This window comes from Oncorhynchus gorbuscha, linkage group LG14 (assembly GCF_021184085.1).
Source record: "Oncorhynchus gorbuscha isolate QuinsamMale2020 ecotype Even-year linkage group LG14, OgorEven_v1.0, whole genome shotgun sequence".
NCBI classification, from domain to species: domain Eukaryota; kingdom Metazoa; phylum Chordata; class Actinopteri; order Salmoniformes; family Salmonidae; genus Oncorhynchus; species Oncorhynchus gorbuscha.
Genome location: NC_060186.1, coordinates 70,937,755 through 70,958,957, shown reverse-complemented (window position 1 = coordinate 70,958,957; position 21,203 = coordinate 70,937,755). Strand labels below are relative to the sequence as shown.

Below are 21,203 nucleotides of genomic sequence, written 5' to 3'. Positions count from 1 at the left end.
TTAGTGGTGGCTGTTTAACAGTCTGATGGCCTTGAGATAGAAGCTGTTTTTCAGTCTCTCGGTCCCAGCTTTGATGCACCTGTACTGACCTCGCCTTCTGGATGATAGCGGGGTGAACAGGCAGTGGTTCGGGTGGTTGATGTCCTTGATGATCTTTATGGCCTTCCTGTAACAACGGGTGGTGTAGGTGTCCTGGAGGGCAGGTAGTTTGCCCCCGGTGATGCATTGTGCAGTCCTCACTACCCTCTGGAGAGCCTTACGGTTGAGGGTGGAGCAGTTGCCGTACCAGGCAGTGATACAGCCCGCCAGGATGCTCTCGATTGTGCATCTGTAGAAGTTTGTGAGTGCTTTTGGTGACAAGCCGAATTTCTTCAGCCTCCTGAGGATGAATAGGCGCTGCTGCGCCTTCTTCACGACGCTGTCAGTGTGAGTGGACCAATTCAGTTTGTCTGTGATGTGTATGCCGAGGAACTTAAAACTAGCTACCCTCTCCACTACTGTTCCATCGATGTGGATAGGGGGGTGTTCCCTCTGCTGTTTCCTGAAGTCCACAATCATCTCCTTAGTTTTGTTGACGTTGAGTGTGAGGTTATTTTCCTGACACCACACTCCGAGGGCCCTCACCTCCTCCCTGTAGGCCGTCTCGTCGTTGTTGGTAATCAAGCCTACCACTGTTGTGTCGTCCGCAAACTTGATGATTGAGTTGGAGGCGTGCGTGGCCACGCAGTCGTGGGTGAACAGGGAGTACAGGAGAGGGCTCAGAACGCACCCTTGTGGGGCCCCCGTGTTGAGGATCAGCGGGGAGGAGATGTTGTTGCCTACCCTCACCACCTGGGGGCGGCCCGTCAGGAAGTCCAGTACCCAGTTGCACAGGGCGGGGTCGAGACCCAGGGTCTCGAGCTTGATGACGAGCTTGGAGGGTACTATGGTGTTGAATGCCGAGCTGTAGTCGATGAACAGCATTCTCACATAGGTATTCCTCTTGTCCAGGTGGGTTAGGGCAGTATGCAGTGTGGTTGAGATTGCAATATATCTCAACCAGCTGTGATTGAGAGGTCTGTAGGGTGGTATGGGTTTGGCTGGTGTAGGCTGTCATTATAAATAAGAATGTGTTCTTAACTGACTTGCCTAATTAGAAATAAGTATTTGGCATATACCCTTTACTGCTGGTGAAGTATCAGGATGTTTTCTCTGAATTTTAGATCAAATCAAATTTTATTGGTCACATACACATATTTACCAGATGTTATTAGGGATGTAGCGAAATGTTTGTGTTCTTATCACCAACAATGCAGTAGTATCTAATATTCAATTCTGTTTCAAATCATGAAATCCACATTCAATTTATGAATTCAATGATAAAAAATTTGCATTAAACATAAAAAAAATGTTATATTCAAATTCAATATCCTAATACAAATGTAAAATTATCAAATTCAAATAGAATTTCTGTTGGAACTGAAATCGCTCCATACCACATTTTCATTCAGTTTTTATGCGAGTTAAGTCATACTGTATAAACAAATCATGACAGCTGTGATGGATACAGGAAGTTTCCTTACAATTTTATAATTGCCGGCAGATCATTTGTTCGTTGGACACGGCGGGATATTTTTTGGGTAAAATGTATTATGCAATAAATGGCAGGGAAATGTATTTATGGGAAATATTGATATTATAGCCATCATATCAAAGTAAGCTTGGAGTCACGCGATGATATGGGTCCTCCCACTATGACTCGGGAAACCAAGCAGTTTATTAGACTACATGTGAAATAAGTTATGATGAACTTCATAGGGTGGTGAAAGTGCAAGGTGATGAGCTTGATGCTCCTTTCCAATAAATATCGAGGATATTCTGTTGAAATTGTGATCGATGCTTGACCACCATTTGACAAATAAAAATGATGCCCCTGCTACATACCCCTTAGTTCACATAATTTAAAGAGGAAATCTGTGATTGCAACATTCATTTTTGTACTTTTAAATTCATGGTGTATGCCCATTGATTCTTGAAGAATACAACTTAGACTAAACTTGAGCTTAGTTCAACTGTCATACCCCTTCAGGCTCCAAAATATAGGCCTAAGCGTGTTTTACTCCTTTTTTGATAAATAATGTAATTGTAAACAAACACTGTATAGCCTCGAAACATGGTTAAAACTGTACTATTGATGGATGATCAGTCCTTGCATCCAGAGCTCTCTGTCTATGACTCGAAGAGTTGTTACATTTCTCCACCTCATCCCCAAATCAGTGGCAAGATATTCTGCTTTCTTATTGTTTGAACTGCAGACTGCCCCTTTAACTGTTTAAATAATGACATCGACTGTTTTTTTATTTTTATTTTTATTTTTATTTCACCTTTATTTAACCAGGTAGGCTAGTTGAGAACAGGTTCTCATTTGCAACTGCGACCTGGCCAAGATAAAGCATAGCAGTGTGAACAGACAACACAGAGTTACACATGGAGTAAACAATTAACAAGTCAATAACACAGAGAAAAAAAGGGGAGTCTATATACAATGTGTGCAAAAGGCATGAGGAGGTAGGCGAATAATTACAATATTGCAGATTAACACTGGAGTGATAAATGATCAGATGATCATGTACAGGTAGAGATATTGGTGTGCAAAAGAGCAGAAAAGTAAATAAATAAAAACTGTGGGGATGAGGTAGGTGAAAATGGGTGTGCTATTTACCAATAGATTATGTACAGCTGCAGCGATCGGTTAGCTGCTCAGCTAGCTGATGTTTGAAGTTGGTGAGGGAGATAAAAGTCTCCAACTTCAGCGATTTTTGCAATTCGTTCCAGTCACAGGCAGCAGAGTACTGGAACGAAAGGCGGCCGAATGAGGTGTTGGCTTTAGGGATGATCAATGAGATACACCTGCTGGAGCGCGTGCTACGGATGGGTGTTGCCATCGTGACCAGTGAGCTGAGATAAGGCGGAGCTTTGCCTAGCATGGCCTTGTAGATGACCTGAAGCCAGTGGGTCTGGCGACGAATATGTAGCGAGGGCCAGCCGACTAGAGCATACAAGTCGCAGTGGTGGGTAGTATAAGCTGCTTTAGTGACAAAACGGATGGCACTGTGATAAACTGCATCCAGTTTGCTGAGTAGAGTGTTGGAAGCAATTTTGTAGATGACGTCGCCGAAGTCGAGGATCGGTAGGATAGTCAGTTTTACTAGGGTAAGCTTGGCAGCGTGAGTGAAGGAGGCTTTGTTGCGGAATAGAAAGCCGATTCTTGGTTTGATTTTCGATTGGAGATGTTTGATATGGGTCTGGAAGGAGAGTTTGCAGTCTAGCCAGACACCTAGGTACTTATAGGTGTCCACATATTCAAGGTCGGAACCATCCAGTGTGGTGATGCTAGTCGGGCATGCGGGTGCAGACAGCGATCGGTTGAAAAGCATGCATTTGGTTTTACTAGCGTTTAAGAGCAGTTGGAGGCCACGGAAGGAGTGTTGTATGGCATTGAAGCTCGATTGGAGGTTAGATAGCACAGTGTCCAATGACGGGCCGAAAGTGTATACAATGGTGTCGTCTGCGTAGAGGTGGATCAGGGAATCGCCCGCAGCAAGAGCAACATCATTGATATATACAGAGAAAAGAGTCGGCCCGAGAATTGAACCCTGTGGCACCCCCATAGAGACTGCCAGAGGACCGGACAACATGTTTATGGATGTAATCTTTTATTTTTCGTGTACATTAAGTACATCGTGTTGGCTTTCCCTACACTAGTATCAGACACTGTATACAACTCCCGAGTGGCGCAGCGGTCTAAGGCATCGCAGTGCTGTAGTTGTCTCTACAGACACCCTGGTTCGAATCCCGCCGTGATTGGGAGTCCCATAGAGCGGTGCACAATTTCCCCGGGTTTGACCGGTTTAGGCCGACATTGTAAATAAGAATCTCTTCTCAAACTTGCTTGCCAAGCCAAAGTAAGACAAATTTTCCCCAACTGCTCAGTATACAGTCTACCCTTTATGGCCACCCGGTGTAGCACTTCACCTACAGTGTGTCCAAGGTTCAGCATCTCCTACTCCCAGAATGCCTCAGTGGTTTGCCAAGCATTCAACAATGCAGCCTTGATCGTGCACACAGGGGGATCTAGCTACTCGTACAGCGCTCGATTGGCATGGACATGCTTACAAAAATAAAACTTAACACCGAAACTTGTATAACCCGAAATATGTTTTGAAGCTGCTTGAAGTATATATATATTTTTTAAAACATTTTGGAGCCTCATACCGGGTGAGTAGCAAGCTAACTAAGCTAACGTTTGTCTGCTAGCAAGCAAATGCCTATTGTGGCTAACGTTAGCTGGCTAATTGCCCCCCCCCCCTTTTCTCATTCACATTATATTGTCTTGTTATTGTGCGCAGACGTCTATTCCTTTCTGTAGCTAGTCCGTAATTAACTTATTTCGCCTCGAGTATTGTGCACTGAAAAAACCTTATTGCCAGCTGGTTAGCACTGCGTGTGTGTCGTGTCGTTATTGGTACCCTCTCAAGCGTGTTTGTTGTGATCTCCCTCTGACCGACACACGTCAACGTCAGAGTTAGTTTGATGGCAAAACAATGTAGCAATTTGAAATGACAAAACGGCACTTGATGTTTGTGTTAAAAGCAACCAAAAGTATGTGTATTGTAGCAAGCATCGGAAATCGTTACCTAGCTAGTCAATGCAACCCAAAAGTAGCTTGTCCATTTGATGTGCATGCTGCATTGTAGTTGGCTATCAGGCACAATAGATACACTCCCATTCAAATGGCTAACGTTACCATTGAAGAGTGAATCATGGTACAGTACAATGAAGGGTGAAACCAACAACATGGATTTAGAACCAATACATTGTACCTTACTATTTTGTAATATTGTTCTGGGCTGAGTGTCCTAAAAGCTTCGAAGCACTAAGATCATCTTTCGTTCGTCACGATTCCACTGAAACTAAAATATCTTAGCTGCTTTTGGGAAACCCAGTCCTGTTCTGTTACGTTACGCTTCAGTAGAGGTCCCAGATGAAGCTACCCCCTACTAATTGTGGTAACGGCTAAGACTAACCTCAGGTTGCCTTACCGCTAGTGGCCTATTTAGATTTCATATGATGTTTTAATGTGTATCTTGTGACTGATGGAGTATGGATACTTTATTGAAAACAAGTTAGGATATGCACACTCCTCCATAGTTGCATTATCAACAGTAATAGGCCTAGCTATCCCTTGATCATGACTCTGTTTCATTAAACATAAGAGTTATTGGAAGAAGGCATCTTCCATACCGAGGAGGTTTATTTAGAACGATCAATCTGAACATTAATGGCGGCAGGTAGTCTAGTGGTAAGAGCATTGGGCCAGTAACCGAAAGGTTTCTGGATCGAGTCCCTGAGCTGACATGTTAAAACATATGTTTTTCTGCCCCTGAACAAGGCAGTTAACCTACCAGGGAACAGTGGGTTGTCATTGTAAATAGGAATTTGTTCTTAACTGACTTGCCTAGTTAAATAAAGGTAAAACAAATTAACAGGCGTCGGTTGCACCTGCGGTACAGTTTTGGAAGCATAATTTATAAAAAGTTAAATTGATAGGCAAAGTTAGTGTTCCCACACAGCCATATCTGAATGACCACATTCTAAATGTGTTTTCTGTCATTCTGAGCATCGTGGGTGGACTCCCTAATTAGGTTACGCACCCAATGCATATGGGTCCAGGAAATTTCTCAAATTGTCCGGTAAATGAACATGTTGCCGGTCAAATGTCCAGCTCCACATTTTCATAACAGAAACCCGGTTGCAGTTGATAGAACACGTAGGAGGTTGTTGTTGATGGTCACTTTAAAACAATCTTAGGCATGTATATAGTTTTATTGGTTCAATTGTGTTCCACCTTGTCAGCAGCATCAGATTTAGTTCATATAAGTTTGCCGCGGAGGGGTGTTATATTTGTCCTTTTTCACACTGCCATTGTGAACAGTGACCATGGAGCAATTGGGGAAAGTGCCTTGCTCAAGGGCACATCAACAGATTTCCACCTAATCTGTTCAGGGTTTCGAACTAGCGACCATACGGATATTGGCTCGAACCGCTAGGCTACCTTCTGCCCAGTAGTGACAGATCGGTGATGTAATTGTTTCCCATGGACCCCAGCAAGAGAATAAATCAACATGTGCCACATGGGACAACAGCCCTTAACAGTGGACAAGGTTATTGATCCTCTCATAGGGGCTTGATAGCTGTGTCGCCCAATGATCATCTCTTGTGGTCACCAAGTAATCAACCTTAGCTGCAAGTTGTGATATTGACACAATCAGCATTCCATTACTGTGCTGTGACATGGGCTCTTGTTTTCACACCGCCTTTCATTTAACATTTTAACCCTTTACACTTGTACAAAATGGCTGATTTGGACACTGATAAGCTCCTAAATTGGAATGCAGTGGCTGTACAGTAACATGTTATAAATGACATGGCTGACTTCGGTCGTCAGTTGAATGGTGTTTCCTCCGGCACATTGGTGCGGCTTGCTTTTTGGTTAAGCGGTTCGGTGTTAAGGACGGTTTGGCGGGGCATGTTTCAAAGGACACCAGAAAGTGGGAAGCAAAAAGTGTGCTTGCTCTAGTTCCTCAACAGCACAGCTATGAGAGCTACAAAAAAAATCACCTTATAGTTGAACACTTCTTTGAATCATAAATGTGCATTGAAATGACTTAGGAACTGCACACTCTGGAGAGGTGTGTCCCTGCTTGGAGACACAAGTTAGTCCTCTCACTCAAACCCTTGTCAATTTGTTGTCCTATGTTGCACCTACCCCACATTTTCAGGAATATTCTTATGTCAAATTTTGTAATCAACAAATGCAGCGAAAAGTACAGTAAATGTAAAATGCACATGAAATCAAGTGCAATGTTTGGATTCAGTCGTGTCAGGTGAACTGTTATGTTCTTAACTTTGGTGTAATCATTCCCTTTCAATTGCTATCATGCTTATGCATATGTGCTTCATATTTCTTCTGTAAGAAACATTTTAATTTAGCCCTATTCATATAGGCCAATTCCCACAAGTGTAAAGGGTTCATTCTTTCCTTATGCAGCAATATTGTGTGGGGAATTACTTCAGCCAGCTTAATGACAATAAATGAGCAAATAAATCCAGAGGTGTTGCCTTTTGCAGTGTCTGCTCGACCTTCTCGCTGGCGACGCTGAGTGAGTGCAGAAGTTTGGCTGTGTTTGGCCTTGAGTGTTCGTGTTGCCGGGCGGGCTCTAAAGCCGTACTCGTCAACATCTGTTTTATGTTGTCTCTTCTTCTGACAGTGCGAGATGTATTTATATAGGGCCAAGCCACTCACTTCTGCAGTTCAATTTATTGCGTTTCAGAGAACATGAACAGATGTCAACTGTAGGTGGAGAACGTGAATGAATCAGAGGCTGATTTAAATGAACTTGAAGAGTGAGACATTGCACTGTGTAAGAGAATGTTGGTATGAGAGAGATGTTACATTTACATTTACATTTAAGTCATTTAGCAGACGCTCTTATCCAGAGCGACTTACAAATTGGTGCATTCACCTTATGACATCCAGTGGGACAGTCACTTAACAATAGTGCATCTAAAACTTAGGGGGGGTGGGGTGAGAGGGATTACTTATCCTATCCTAGGTATTCCTTAAAGAGGTGGGGTTTCAGGTGTCTCCGGAAGGTGGTGATTGACTCCGCTGTCCTGGCGTCATGAGGAGTTTGTTCCACCATTGGGGGCCAGGGCAGCGAACAGTTTTGACTGGGCTGAGCGGGAGCTGTACTTCCTCAGTGGTAGGGAGGCGAGCAGGCCAGAGGTGGATGAACGCAGTGCCCTTGTTTGGGTGTAGGGCCTGATCAGAGCCTGGAGGTACCGAGGTGCCGTTCCCCTCACAGCTCCGTAGGCAAGCACCATGGTCTTGTAGCGGATGCGAGCTTCAACTGGAAGCCAGTGGAGAGAACGGAGGAGCGGGGTGACGTGAGAGAACTTGGGAAGGTTGAACACCAGACGGGCTGCGGCGTTCTGGATGAGTTGAAGGGGTTTAATGGCACAGGCAGGGAGCCCAGCCAACAGCGAGTTGCAGTAATCCAGACGGGAGATGACAAGTGCCTGGATTAGGACCTGTGCCGCTTCCTGTGTGAGGCAGGGTCGTACTCTGCGGATGTTGTAGAGCATGAACCTACAGGAACGGGCCACCGCCTTGATGTTGGTTGAGAACGACAGGGTGTTGTCCAGGATCACGCCAAGGTTCTTGGCGCTCTGGGAGGAGGACACAATGGAGTTGTCAACCGTGATGGCGAGATCATGGAACGGGCAGTCCTTCCCCGGGAGGAAGAGCAGCTCCGTCTTGCCGAGGTTCAGCTTGAGGTGGTGATCCGTCATCCACACTGATATGTCTGCCAGACATGCAGAGATGCGATTCGCCACCTGGTCATCAGAAGGGGGAAAGGAGAAGATTAATTGTGTGTCGTCTGCATAGCAATGATAAGAGAGACCATGTGAGGTTATGACAGAGCCAAGTGACTTGGTGTATAGCGAGAATAGGAGAGGGCCAAGAACAGAGCCCTGGGGACACCAGTGGTGAGAGCGCGTGGTGAGGAGACAGATTCTCGCCACGCCACCTGGTAGGAGCGACCTGTCAGGTAGGACGCAATCCAAGCGTGGCGCCGGGAGATGCCCAACTCGGAGAGGGTGGAGAGGAGGATCTGATGGTTCACAGTATCGAAGGCAGCCGATAGATCTAGAAGGATGAGAGCAGAGGAGAGAGAGTTAGCTTTAGCAGTGCGGAGCGCCTCCGTGATACAGAGAGCAGTCTCAGTTGAATGACTAGTCTTGAAACCTGACTGATTTGGATCAAGAAGGTCATTCAGAGAGAGATAGCGGGAGAGCTGGCCAAGGACGGCACGTTCAAGAGTTTTGGAGAGAAAAGAAAGAAGGGATACTGGTCTGTAATTGTTGACATCGGAGGGATCGAGTGTAGGTTTTTTCAGAAGGGGTGCAACTCTCGCTCTCTTGAAGACGGAAGGGACGTAGCCAACGGTCAGGGATGAGTTGATGAGCGAGGTGAGGTAAGGGAGAAGGTCTCCGGAAATGGTCTGGAGAAGAGAGGAATTCATGTTTCTCTTGGTGGAGATGGTGGATAGCAGAGGTTCATGCATGTTCAATCGTGGCCTGCTTCACTTCCGGGATTACTTAGCTAATCCATTATCTCCCAAACTACATTTTCCCAGAGCCCCGTCTGCCCTATTTTTAAAAATGTTTTCCTTTTTTTTTTTTGAGGACCCCAATGGCAATCCTACCGCCACACATGGTAAACATACAGTATGTGTTAATAATCTTGGGGATAGTGAGACGCTATCGTCTCAAGTGGCCAATAGCCCCGGGAAATGCATTTGCGCCAAATTCAAATAAAACGCGATAAAACTCAAACTTTCATTAAATCACACATGCAGGGTACTCAATTAAAGCTACACTCGTTGTGAATCCAGCCAACATGTCAGATTTTAAAAATGCTTTTCGGCGAAAGCATGAGAAGCTATTATCTGATGGCATGCACCCCCCTGAACCAGTTGTAAACAAAAGAACTAGCGTAGCAGGCGCTACACAACACACTGAAATAAAATATAAAACATGCATTACCTTTGACGAGCTTCTTTGTTGGCACTCCAATATGTCCCATAAACATCACAATTGGTCCTTTTTTTCCCCCGATTAATTCCGTCCATGTATACCCAAAATGTCCATTTATAAAGCAGGTTTGATCCGGAAATAAACAGCTTTCCAAAACACAACGTCACTATAAAACATTTCAAAAGTTTCCTATAAACTTTGCCAAAATATTTCAAACTACTTTTGTAATACAACTTTAGGTGTTTTTAAACGTTAATAATCAATCAAATTGTAGACGGGGCAATCTGTATTCAATAGAGCAAGTAAACAAAACATGCACCATTTTCCCTCTTGCGTAACTATCAACAGTGTCACGTTGTTCCAGGTTGTGCCTCTTCTTCGTTGCACCAATGATTAACTCCAACCCAATTCCAAAGACTGGTGACATCCTGTGGAAGTCGTAGGAACTGTAAAATGGTCGCTATCAAATTTCCCTTGGCAAAGACATCTGAAGGAACGGTCAGAGGGAAAAAGAAGAAGAATCTGAACAGTTTTTCCTTGGGGTTTTGCTGTTATAGTCACAGACATGATTGAACCAGTTTTAGAAATTTCAGTGTTTTCTATCCACACCTACTAATCATATGCATATAATACATTCCTGGCATGATTAGCAGGAAGTTGAAATTGTGCACGCTATTTATCCAAAAGTGGAAATGCTGCCCCCTATCCTTAAGAAGTTTTAAGATGAAAGCAGTTCCTCCCGGGTGGCGCAGTGGTTAAGGGCACTGTACTGCAGCGCCAGCTGTGCCATCAGAGTCCCTGGGTTCGCGCCCAGGCTCTGTCGTAACCGGCCGCGACCTGCATACAAAAGCATGAAAAACACATTTCAACCAGGCAGGTGTGCCACGAAAGTCAGAAATAGCGATATAATAAATGCCTTACCTTTGAAGATCTTCTTCTGTTGGCACTCGAATAGGTCCCAGCTACATAACGAATGGTCCTTTTGTTCAATAATGTCCTTTATATCCCCAAAAACTCAGTTTAGCTGGCGTGCTTCATTCATCAACGAGCCCAGCCGCCTGCCAATGAAGCGCGCCAGCTAAACTGGCGCCAGCTAAACCTCCTTAACCTGTTGGTGTTAGGGGGCAGTATTTTCATTTTTGAAGAAAAAAAAACATTCCTGTTTTAAAAGGGATATTTTCTCAGGAAAAGATGCTAGAATATGCATATAATTGACAGCTTTGGATAGAAAACACTCCAACGTTTCCAAAACTGTAAAGATATTGTCTGTGAGTATAACAGAACTGATGTTGCAGGCGAAAGCCTGAGAAAAATCCAATCCGGAAGTGCCCCAGGTTTTGAAAGCGCTGCGTTCCAATGACTCCCTATATGGCTGTGAATATACCATCAACAAGCTTACGCTTTCTACGTATTCTCCAAGGTGTCTACAGCATTGTGACGTAGTTTTACGCATTTCTGTTGGAGAATAGCCGTATGGGGGCACATTGCGTAAGTGGTCACATGGTGGCTCCGAGAGAGATTCTCGCGTAAAGTGCGGAGGTAGCCATTACTCCAATCGGTCCTAGAGAAAAAGGAATTGTCCCGACGGATATATTATCGAAATAGATATTAGAAAAACACCTTGAGGATGGATTCTAAATGTTTGTCATGTTTCTGTCGATATTATGGAGCTAATTTGGAAAAAGAAATGGCGTTGTGGTTGCTACCAAACTTAATATAATGCCAAAATGAAACATGTGTTCACAAAAAATATTGTGTGTTTTATTTAACACTGTAAATTAAAGGAATGAGTGGTTTTGGGTGGATTTTCCCTTTAAGACTTGGGTCCCATCTCTATCAGGTAGTAATTCCCCCATGGTAGGGCATTATTGCCCTGGCTGCTCTCCCACAATCCATCAGTGTCTTGAGAATGGGGTGGCTGCAGGATTGGGTGGGCTGGGGTTGGCAGCTGTTGGCAGCACCTGCCTCCATCTGTGATGGGCTAGCAGCCTGGCCTGGGATATAGAGGCCCTGGAAACAGGGCTGCCTTGGCCAGATAACAAGAGGGAGGTTTTTTTGTTGTTAGGGCTGGCTGTGGTGTGGGTGTGTGTGTGTGCAGCTGATTTGTTTTACATAACTTTTTTCATTGGGACGCTTCCAGCCTTGCTCCGATGTGGACAGCCTTGCCAGGGGATTCACAGGGCATGTGGGTCTCCGTTCAGCTCAGGTATACCCGAGTGGAGTCGATAGCCACTGTACATTTATGTTGACCAAGCTCAAGGTCATTGCACTGACATTGTTTGGCAGGTAGGCTTAATTAATATGTGGTGGCCTTAACATTCAGAGCACCTTTGTGGATGTCAAACCTGATGAGAGGTGTGTGTGTGTGTGGGCCACTGTACAGTGCTTTCAGAAAGTATTCGGACCCCTTCACGTTTCACATTTTGTTATGTTACAGCCTTTTTCTAAAATGTATTATTTTCCTCATCCGTCTACACACTAGCCCATAATGAAAAGTGAAAACAGGTTTTTATACATTTTAGCAAATGTATAAAAAAATTAACAAATACCTTATTTACATACGTTTTCAGACCCTTTGTTGTGAGACTCTACATTAAGCTAATTTGCATCCTGTTTCCATTGATCATCCTTGATGTTTCTACAACTTGATTGGAGTCCACATGCTAAATTCAATTGATTGGACATTATTTGGAAAGGCACACACCTGTCTATATTAGGTCCCACCGTTGACAGTGCATGTCAGAGCAAAAAACCAAGCCACGAGGTCGAAGGAATTGTCCGTAGAGCTCAGAGACATGATTGTGTCGAGACAGATCTGGGGAAGGGTACCAAAACATTTACTTCTGCAGCATTGAAGGTCCACCAGGAACACAGTGGCCTCCATCTTAAATGGAAGACATTTGAAACTCCAAGACTCTCCCTAGAGCTATCCGCCCGGCTAAACTAAGCAATCGGGGGAGAAGGGCCTTCGTCAGGGAGGTGACCAAAACCCCGATGGTCAATCTGACATGGCTCCAGCCTTCCTCTGTGGAGATGGTTGTCCTTCTGGAAGGTTCTATCTCTGCAGCACTCATGCCTTTATGGTAGAGGGGCCAGACGAAAGCCAACCCTCAGTAAAAGCCACATGACACCCCACTTGGAGTTTGCCAAGAAGGCACCTAAAGGATTATCTGGTCCGATGAAATCAAGATTGAACTCTTTGGCCTGAATGTCAAGCGCCATGTCTGGAGGAAACCAGGCACAACTCATCACCTGGCCAATACCGTCCCTACGGTGAAGCATGGTGGTGGCAGAATCCTGCTTTGGGGATGTTTTTCAGTGGCAGGGACAGAGGGACTAGTCAGGATCGAGGGAAAGATGAACGGAGCAAAGTACAGAGAGATCCTTGATGAAAACCTGCTCCAGAGCGCTCAGGACCTCAGACTGGGGCGAAGGTTCACCTTCCAACAGGACAATAACCCTAAGCACACAGCCAAGACAACGCAGGAGTGGCTTCAAGACAAGTCTCTGAATGTCCTTGAGTGGACTTGAACCCGATCAAACATCTCTGGAGAGACCTGAAAATGGCTGTGCAGTGACTCTTCCCATCCAACCTGACAGAGCTTGAGAGGATCTTCAAAGAAGAATTGGATAACTTCCCAAATACAGGTGACCCAAGCTTGTTGCGTCAAACCCAAAAGACTCAAGGCTGTAATCGCTGTCAAAGGTGCTTCAACAATGTACTGAGTAAAGGGTTTGAATACTCATGTAAAGGTATTATTTAAGTTTTAAATGTTTAATACATTTGCACACACAACCTTATGGGGTATTGTGTGTTGATTTGAGGAGAAAAACAATTGAATCAATTTCAGAATAAGGCTGTAACGTAACAAAATGTCGAACATGTCAAAGGGTCTGAATACTTTCCGAATGCCCTGTAGCGTGAGCCATGGCGAACTGCAAAAGTGTCGCTACTACTCTCAACAGCATTGCTGCCCTGAATTTAACAAGCACCATCGACAAAGATAAGTGGGAAAAATCTTGTGATCGATTACTTTTTGCACACGGTCAGTGTGAACCGGAGTGACTTGACACAACTTTGTCCAAACTAGCTGTACAAACAAAACTACCGTAACATGACGTCTTACTTAAAGGTTTTCCAGTCTGCCGTGAAGCGTTCATCCATGTATACAGGTACTAGTCTTGCTACATTTTCTGATATTATATGTTTCCAATTTTGTCAGTTTTCGTTGTAAGTTAAATCGTACTGTTAGCTAGAGAACGTTAGCTTGCTGGCTCGCGAGCTAACGTTATGTGTATGATCTGTGTAGTCATTTTTATTAGTATCTCAGAAATCCATTTGCTTTGCTATTTATAGCCTAATGTTAACTAGCTAGCTAATATTGGACTCTAGTTGGTTAGCTTTAGCTCCCTGCAGATTCATACTACAGCGTTTCATAGGCCGCCCAAGTGGTGCAGTGGTGTAAGGCACTGCATCACAGTGCTAGCTGTACCACTAGAGATTCCAGGTTCGAGTCCAGGCTCTGTTGCAGCTGGCCGCGAACGGGAGACCCATGGGGCGGCGCACAATTGGCCCAGCGTTGTCCGGATTAGGGAGGGTTTGGTCGGCAGGGCTGTCCTTGTCCTATCACGCACTAGCGACTCCCGTGGCAGGCCGAGCACAGTGCACGCTGACACGGCCGCCAGGTGCACGGTGTTTCCTCCGACACGTTGCTGTGGATGGCTTCTGAATTAAGCGAGCATTGTGTCAAGAAGTGTTGCTTGTTTGGGTTGTGTTTTGGAGGATACACGGCTCTCTATCTTCGCCACTCCCGAGTCCGTACGAGAGTTGCATCGATGAAACAAGACTGAACCAATCGGATTCCATAAAATTGGGGCGAAAAAGGGGTAATTAAAAATAAAATAAAAATCTGCAGCTTTTCATGCTAGCTATTGCAATCAATTTGCATTGCTAGTACTACTGTATAGGTTGGGATTATGGCTCATTATTTTATCTAGTCAGTAGCTCGCTACATGTCTAAACAGAAGATTCTACTTCGCCAGATGATTCATGACCCGTCAAGTTAGCCAGGTGTGTCTGGAGGTGATGACTGCCAATGAACATGTGTACATGTCTAGACAATAGTGATCCATCCACTTAGCTAGATGTGGCTGGGGGGTGGTTATAGAATTTCTTTCTCATGACCCAAAAATGTAAACTACTGTGTATGGGTAAGCATGATCTAATATCTAAATATTTGAATCTGGGGTCTTTCTGTTTTTGACTGTGCTGTTTACACCTTCTATATCCTCTGCATGTGACAAATTTAAAGTTTGATTTTATGTGGTATGTTTACCATTGATGGTAAAGTGAAGAACAACATGACCTGCACCTAAGTCATATTAGGATGTAGGGTACTTTTAGTCTTGAAATCTTTTGTTTACTACTGTACCATACTCACTCTGTTTAGCACATGGCCTCACCTGAATCCTCAAAGAGATGGGTGGGGCTTAGGCTTAAGTGGGTGTGAAGGATGCTGAATACGTGTAGACAAAGAGGAGCTCTTCAGTCGTGTACCAAAACATTCAAGAGCCATTTTCTCTGAAGTGGAGTAACAAGTTCATCAACTTTCAAAGCATAATCACTTTCCCATTGTTCCTCAACTGCAGTGTATGATATACCATTTTGTAACTCCGACTCTCTACTTTTATCCAATGTAAAAAATTTAATAAACTCTATTTCAAATTTTTCACCAGACATTTATGTGCTAGCTGTCTTTTCTGTTGAATAAATGTGACAGACCTGAAAAGACAGCTAGCACATAAATGTCTGTGGCAAAAATGCTGCTAAGCCATATGTGGTACCGCAATTCCGCACCTGACAGGAATGGAGCATTAATTCTCTACAATCGTGTTCGTTTGATACTGCCATTTTTAGTATGGTCTGTTTTAAAATGTTGCTATTTGAGACATATAAAGGGTGTCGGTAGAAAGGTTAAGTTCTCATCAGTAAAATAATGTCTGTGTGTTTCAATGACCATATGACTGATTCAGTTGGACCAAACCTCAAATGCAAAAAGTTGAAACTGCTTTTTTTTTTTCAGATAATAAGAAAGGATCTTTAGTCTTTGTTGTGAGTGACAGGGGGAAGGGACTTATTAATGTCTGTCTGCGAGGGGGAAGTTTCACACAGCAGCCAAGGAGTAGAGACTAAATAAATAGCCTTATTAGGCAGGCACATCATTTAACGAGGACCATGAGGCCTTTGTCTGTAATTTGATTGTGGTCAGTCACAGCTTTTTAGTGTGTGAATTCCCTTAAGATGGATGCTCAGCTTGGCAATGCATCATACAGACCATGTATTTATTACCTATAGTGTTCTAACTTGTCCGTTTGAGCTTATTAGACAAGTGCTGTTCTACACTGAAAAACCGGAGAACCCCGTCTGTCTCCCTCTCACGGTCGCCAAAAAGAAACCTGAAGCATGTCTCTATCGACGCGTCACTCCTGACTGAGAGGGTGCTTGTGCTGACAGCAGTTTTACAGCAGAAAACATCAATTGATTTTTTTGCTTTCCATTTAACAGCTATTCACACTGTAGTTTTCATGCCTAAGGCCTATTTGTTTTGTTCCACACTAGGCATTGGGCTCAGTCTTTCAAACGGCTGTCAGACTAACTCAGTTTCCCAAACACCACCACCTCTTCTTCCTCACCCCGGGACCCCCAAACACCACCACCTCTTCTTTCTCACCCCGGGACCCCCAAACACCACCACCTCTTCTTCCTCACCCCGGGACCCCCAAACACCACCACCTCTTCTTCCTCACCCTGGGGTCTCGAGGCTCGAGTTTGGGGAAACCCTTGACTAACTACTTTTGTTTATAATTTTCTTCAGGCTTGGTCCTGTATTTCATGAGCTGAAATAAAATATCCCAGAAATGTTCCATACGCACAAAAAGCTTATTTCTCTCATTTTGTGCACCAATGTGTTTACATCCTTGTTATTGAGCATTTCTCCTTTGTCAACATAATCCATCCACCTGACTGGTGTTGCATATCAATAAGATGATTAAATAGCATGTTCATTACCAGTGGTGTAAAGTACTTAAGTGAAAATATTTGAAAGTACTACTTATGTAGTTTTTGGGGGAATCTGTACTTAACTTTACTATTTATTTTCTTGACTACTTTTACTTCACTACATTCCCAAAGAAAATAATGTACTTATTACTCCATACATTTTCTCTGACACCCAAAAGTACTCGTTAGGTTTTGAATGTCTAGCAGGACAGGAAAATTGTTAAATTCAGGCACTTATCAAGAAAACATCCCTGGTCATCCATATTGCCTCTGATCTGGCTGACTCACTAAACACATGCTTAGTTTTGAAAATTATGTCAGGTGTTGGAATGTGCCCCTGGCTATCCTAAATAACATTTTACAAAATTGTGCCGTCTGGTTTGCTTAATATAGGCAATTTGAAATTATTTATACTTGTACATTTGATACTTAAGTATATTTAAAACAAAATTATTTTAGACTTTTACTCAAGTAGTAATTCACTGGTTGACTACAACTTTTACTATTTACCGGGTGACTTTCTTTTCTTTTACTCATGTATGACATTTGGGTACCTTTTCCATCACTGTTCATTACATAGATGCACCTTGTGTTGGGGACAATAAAAGGCCACTCTCTAAAATGTGCAGTTTTGTCAATCAACTCGGTACCACAGATGTCAAAAATTTTGAGGGAGAGCGCAATTAGCATGCTGACTGCAGGAATGTCCACCAGAGCTGTTACCAGAGAATTGAAAATGAATTTCTCTACCAAAAGCCACATCCAGTGTGATTTTGGTGAATTTGGCAGTACGTCCAACCGGCCACACAAACGTAGACTAGTTGTAATCATTCCAGCCCAGGACCTCCACATCTGGCTTTTCCACCTGCGACCAGCCGCCCAGATAGCTGATGAAACTTAGGAGTATTTTTCTGTCTCTAATAAATCCCTGGTGTGGTGAAAAACAATTTTTGATTGGCTGGGCCGAGCACCCCAGAAAGTACGCCTGTCTCTCAAGTGGGTGGGTCTATGCCCTCCCAGGCTCACCCATGGCTGCGCCCCTGCCCAGTTATGTGAAAGTCATAGATTAGGGCCTAATGAATTTATTTCAATTGACTGATTTCCTTAAGTGAACTTTAACTCAGTAAAATAATTTAAATGGTTGTATATTGTTTAGATTTTATATTTTTCTTTCAGTATTTTACCACCCATGTTTTTGCATACGTTTGATAAAAACACTGCAGGTTGCACCTTATTCAATATTTCCCATAGTCTTTCTCAACATGCTAAATGAAGCGCTTCTGATTCTATTCTTGTCCACCTTTCCCAGTGGGACACTGAAACTGCTCTAATCTCTGTCATATTCAGAGAGCTGGCTTGGAGGCACCCAGGCCCATCTGTCAGTGGAACAGTCTGTACGCACCATATGTAACACACACACACACACACACACACACACACACACACACACACACACACACACACACACACACACACACACACACACACACACACACACACACACACACACACACACACACACACACACACACACACACACACACACACACACACTGTGTGCAGTATGAGGTGGACCACAAGGAGCTCACTCTAATCACAAACCAGCTAAATGTTATTTATTGGCGCATAAATATCTGACTGCTATTAATGAGGAGTCCTAGAAGAGGAAGGTTATCTGTTTCTCTCTCTGTCTTGCTCTGGCTTTTGAGTAGATAGTATACAGCTACCATCAGAATAGACTTTTTGCAGAAGTTTAGGAGAATTAATGTAGCAGGTTAGGAGAATGAGGTTAAGGTAATGAAAAGGGTGAGTTAGATAACATTCTCTCTGACATGCAACCTTTGACATAAGATGTATCCCATCTAGCCATGTCACTGTGGTTCCACTAACTTGGCAAGAGAGAGGCCCTCAAGGTGGCTTCCAGTCAGCTGGCTGCATATGAGGCATGAGCCATAGCTGAAACAGCTGCTGCTCTCCTATTCTCACCCTCCAATTCCCCGTCCAGCCCTGTGCCCTGCTCCACAGCTGCCTTCCTCTCCCTCCACAGCTGCCTTCCTCTCCCTCCCACAGCTCTGTGCCCTGTTACACAGCTGCCTTCCTCTCGTCTTCCTCTACACCCCTCCCTGTACAGCCCTGTGCCCTACTCCACAGCTGTCTTCCTCGTTTTTCTTCTCAGAGAATACTCTCCAAGGTTGCTGCAACATACCAGTGAATTCACTTTGTAGTTTACTGAAAACACACAGGGAGGGATGCTATTAGGAAATCAGACATGCACAGGCCCAAGTAGAGCTTTTCTAAAAAAATACACTTACTCACTACTCACACATTGGTTGCTTCCCCAATTGCACCCTACTGCCTAATATGGTGCACTACTTTTGACCATGGCCCATGGGGTCTCTGGTTAAAAGTGATGAGCGATATAGAGGATAGGGTGCCATTTGGGACACAGAGAGTGTCATCTGCTGTGGTCATGTGTTCATCAGCAGAGCACCGTGCCAGTTGATGCCTTAGGAAACTCCAGAAAATCTGTGCATTCTGGATCACTAAGTACCTCGTGTGCTGTTCACTGTTTATGGCGGCCGTATATCGGCTCAACGATGGCCCCTCGAGGTATACCAAGGACCCCTGTCCCCAACGGGCAGCATGCTTTGCCCTGTACTATTAAGTCAGCCCGGGTACTAATGCAGCCTTATATAAGGAGTTGTTGCGCTTTGCAGAGCTGCTATTTTAAAACACTGATTCAAGAACTGAAGAATGACAGAGAGATCAAAGTCACCGTCTGAATAGTTTAGAGTCTTTGGTACCCTTCTGGAGAAGTGCACACAGTACACTGTGATTTCTCCCCGGTCTGCCCTCTGTGTCGCTCTCACGGTTGGTCTGTCTTGCTCTCAGTCAAATTCACATTCTAAATAACTTAGTAGGCAGACCTCACTCACACTGTTCAGCCTTTCTGCAATAGTGTTGCAGAAATATGTTTAAAAATGGGGTTTTCTTCATTTTCACTATTTTCCACATGTTTCTTGGCCTGAGCAAGTCTCTTATTATTATTGGTGTCCTTTAGTAGTGGTTTCTTTGCAGAAATTTGACCATGAGGGCCTGATTCACAGTCTCCTCTGAGAGTTGATTTTGAGACGTGTCTGTTACTTGATCTCTGTGAAAGATTTAGTTGGGCTGCAATTTATGAGACTGGTAACTAATGAAATTATCTTTTGCAGCAGAGGTAACTATGGGTCTTTTTCCTGTGGCGGTCCTCATGAGAGCCAGTTTCATCATAGCGCTTGATGGTTTTGCAGCTGAACTTGAATTTTTTTTCAAAGTTCTTGAAATGTACCTGATTGACTGACCTCCATGTATTAGAGTAATGATGGACTGTTGTTTCTCTGCTTATTTGAGCTGTTCTTGCCATAATATGGACTTTTACCAAATAGGTCTATCTTCTGTATCCCCCCCTACCTTGTCACAACACCACTGAATGGCTCAAATGCATTAAGAATTAAATCAATTCCACAAATTAACTTTTAAGAAGGTACACATGTTATGTGAAATGCATTCCAGGTGCATTTCTTGTGAAGCTGGTTGAGAAAATGCCAAGAGTGTGCGAAGTTGTCATCCAGGCAAAGGGTGGCTATTTGAAGAATCTGAAATATATTTTGATTTAACACTTTTTTGGTTACTACATGAATCCACATGTTATTTCATAGTTTTTATGTCTTCACTATTGTTCTACAATGTAGGAAATGGCAAAGTGCCCCTAGAGCAAATTAGGGTTAAGTGCCTTGCTCAAGGACACATCAACCAAATTTTCACCTTGTTTACTCGTATTCCATCCAGTGACCTTTCGGTTACTGGCCCAACGCTGTAACCGTTAGGCTACCTGCCGCCCTGTACATGTATTACGTACTGTAGACTGTGGACAAGCTACTAAATCTCTTATCCTGCCATCCCCAAATCTAGTAGAGGCAATGTCCCAATGTCTGAGTCCACTCAAATCTAATATCCTTCTCTCTGGATGTAACAGCTCTCTCTGCCTTTCTTCCTTCTCTCCACAAGACGTGCCTTTAGGCTCTCTCTCACTCACCCAGCCACAGTGTGCAGAGAGACTGTTGAAACATTTAGAGGCTCTGAAGGAGCTGACAGACAGTGCGGATGGGGTGGCACATTCATTTTCAATTCAGCTTAGGTGGAGGGTGTAATTCTATCCAAGTGGAATGCTCTGCTGTGCCTGTGGAAGCCGCTCAGACTAGGTGGAGAAAATAGGATTCTACGCTATTTTTGAAGTGGTGCAGTCGTTGTTGACCAATCACAGTACAAAACAGCCTGCATGTTGAGCCATCAGCACGTACTGTATGTCCAACAGTAGAACCAGCTTACCTGCCCATTCCAGCTAGCTAGCTATCAGTTTAGAATCCTTTTTAACAATACATATCTTTGTTTTCTAATACATTTGTTTATTTATCATTTCTGTTGCATGTAAATACGTTTTTACGCAATGTTTGTTTAT

At 43.8% G+C, this 21,203-nt stretch overlaps 1 protein-coding gene across 1 annotated transcript in view; it reads left to right on the top strand.

The window, feature by feature from the left end:
- The first annotated feature begins 4,076 nt into the window (after positions 1–4,076).
- Positions 4,077–21,203, top strand: part of LOC123995375 (exostosin-like 3) — a 56,368-nt gene continuing 39,241 nt past the window's right edge. The window contains exon 1 of the mRNA XM_046298931.1: positions 4,077–4,257. The gene's annotated coding sequence lies outside the window, so the exon portion shown is untranslated. The remainder of the gene's footprint in view (positions 4,258–21,203) is intronic.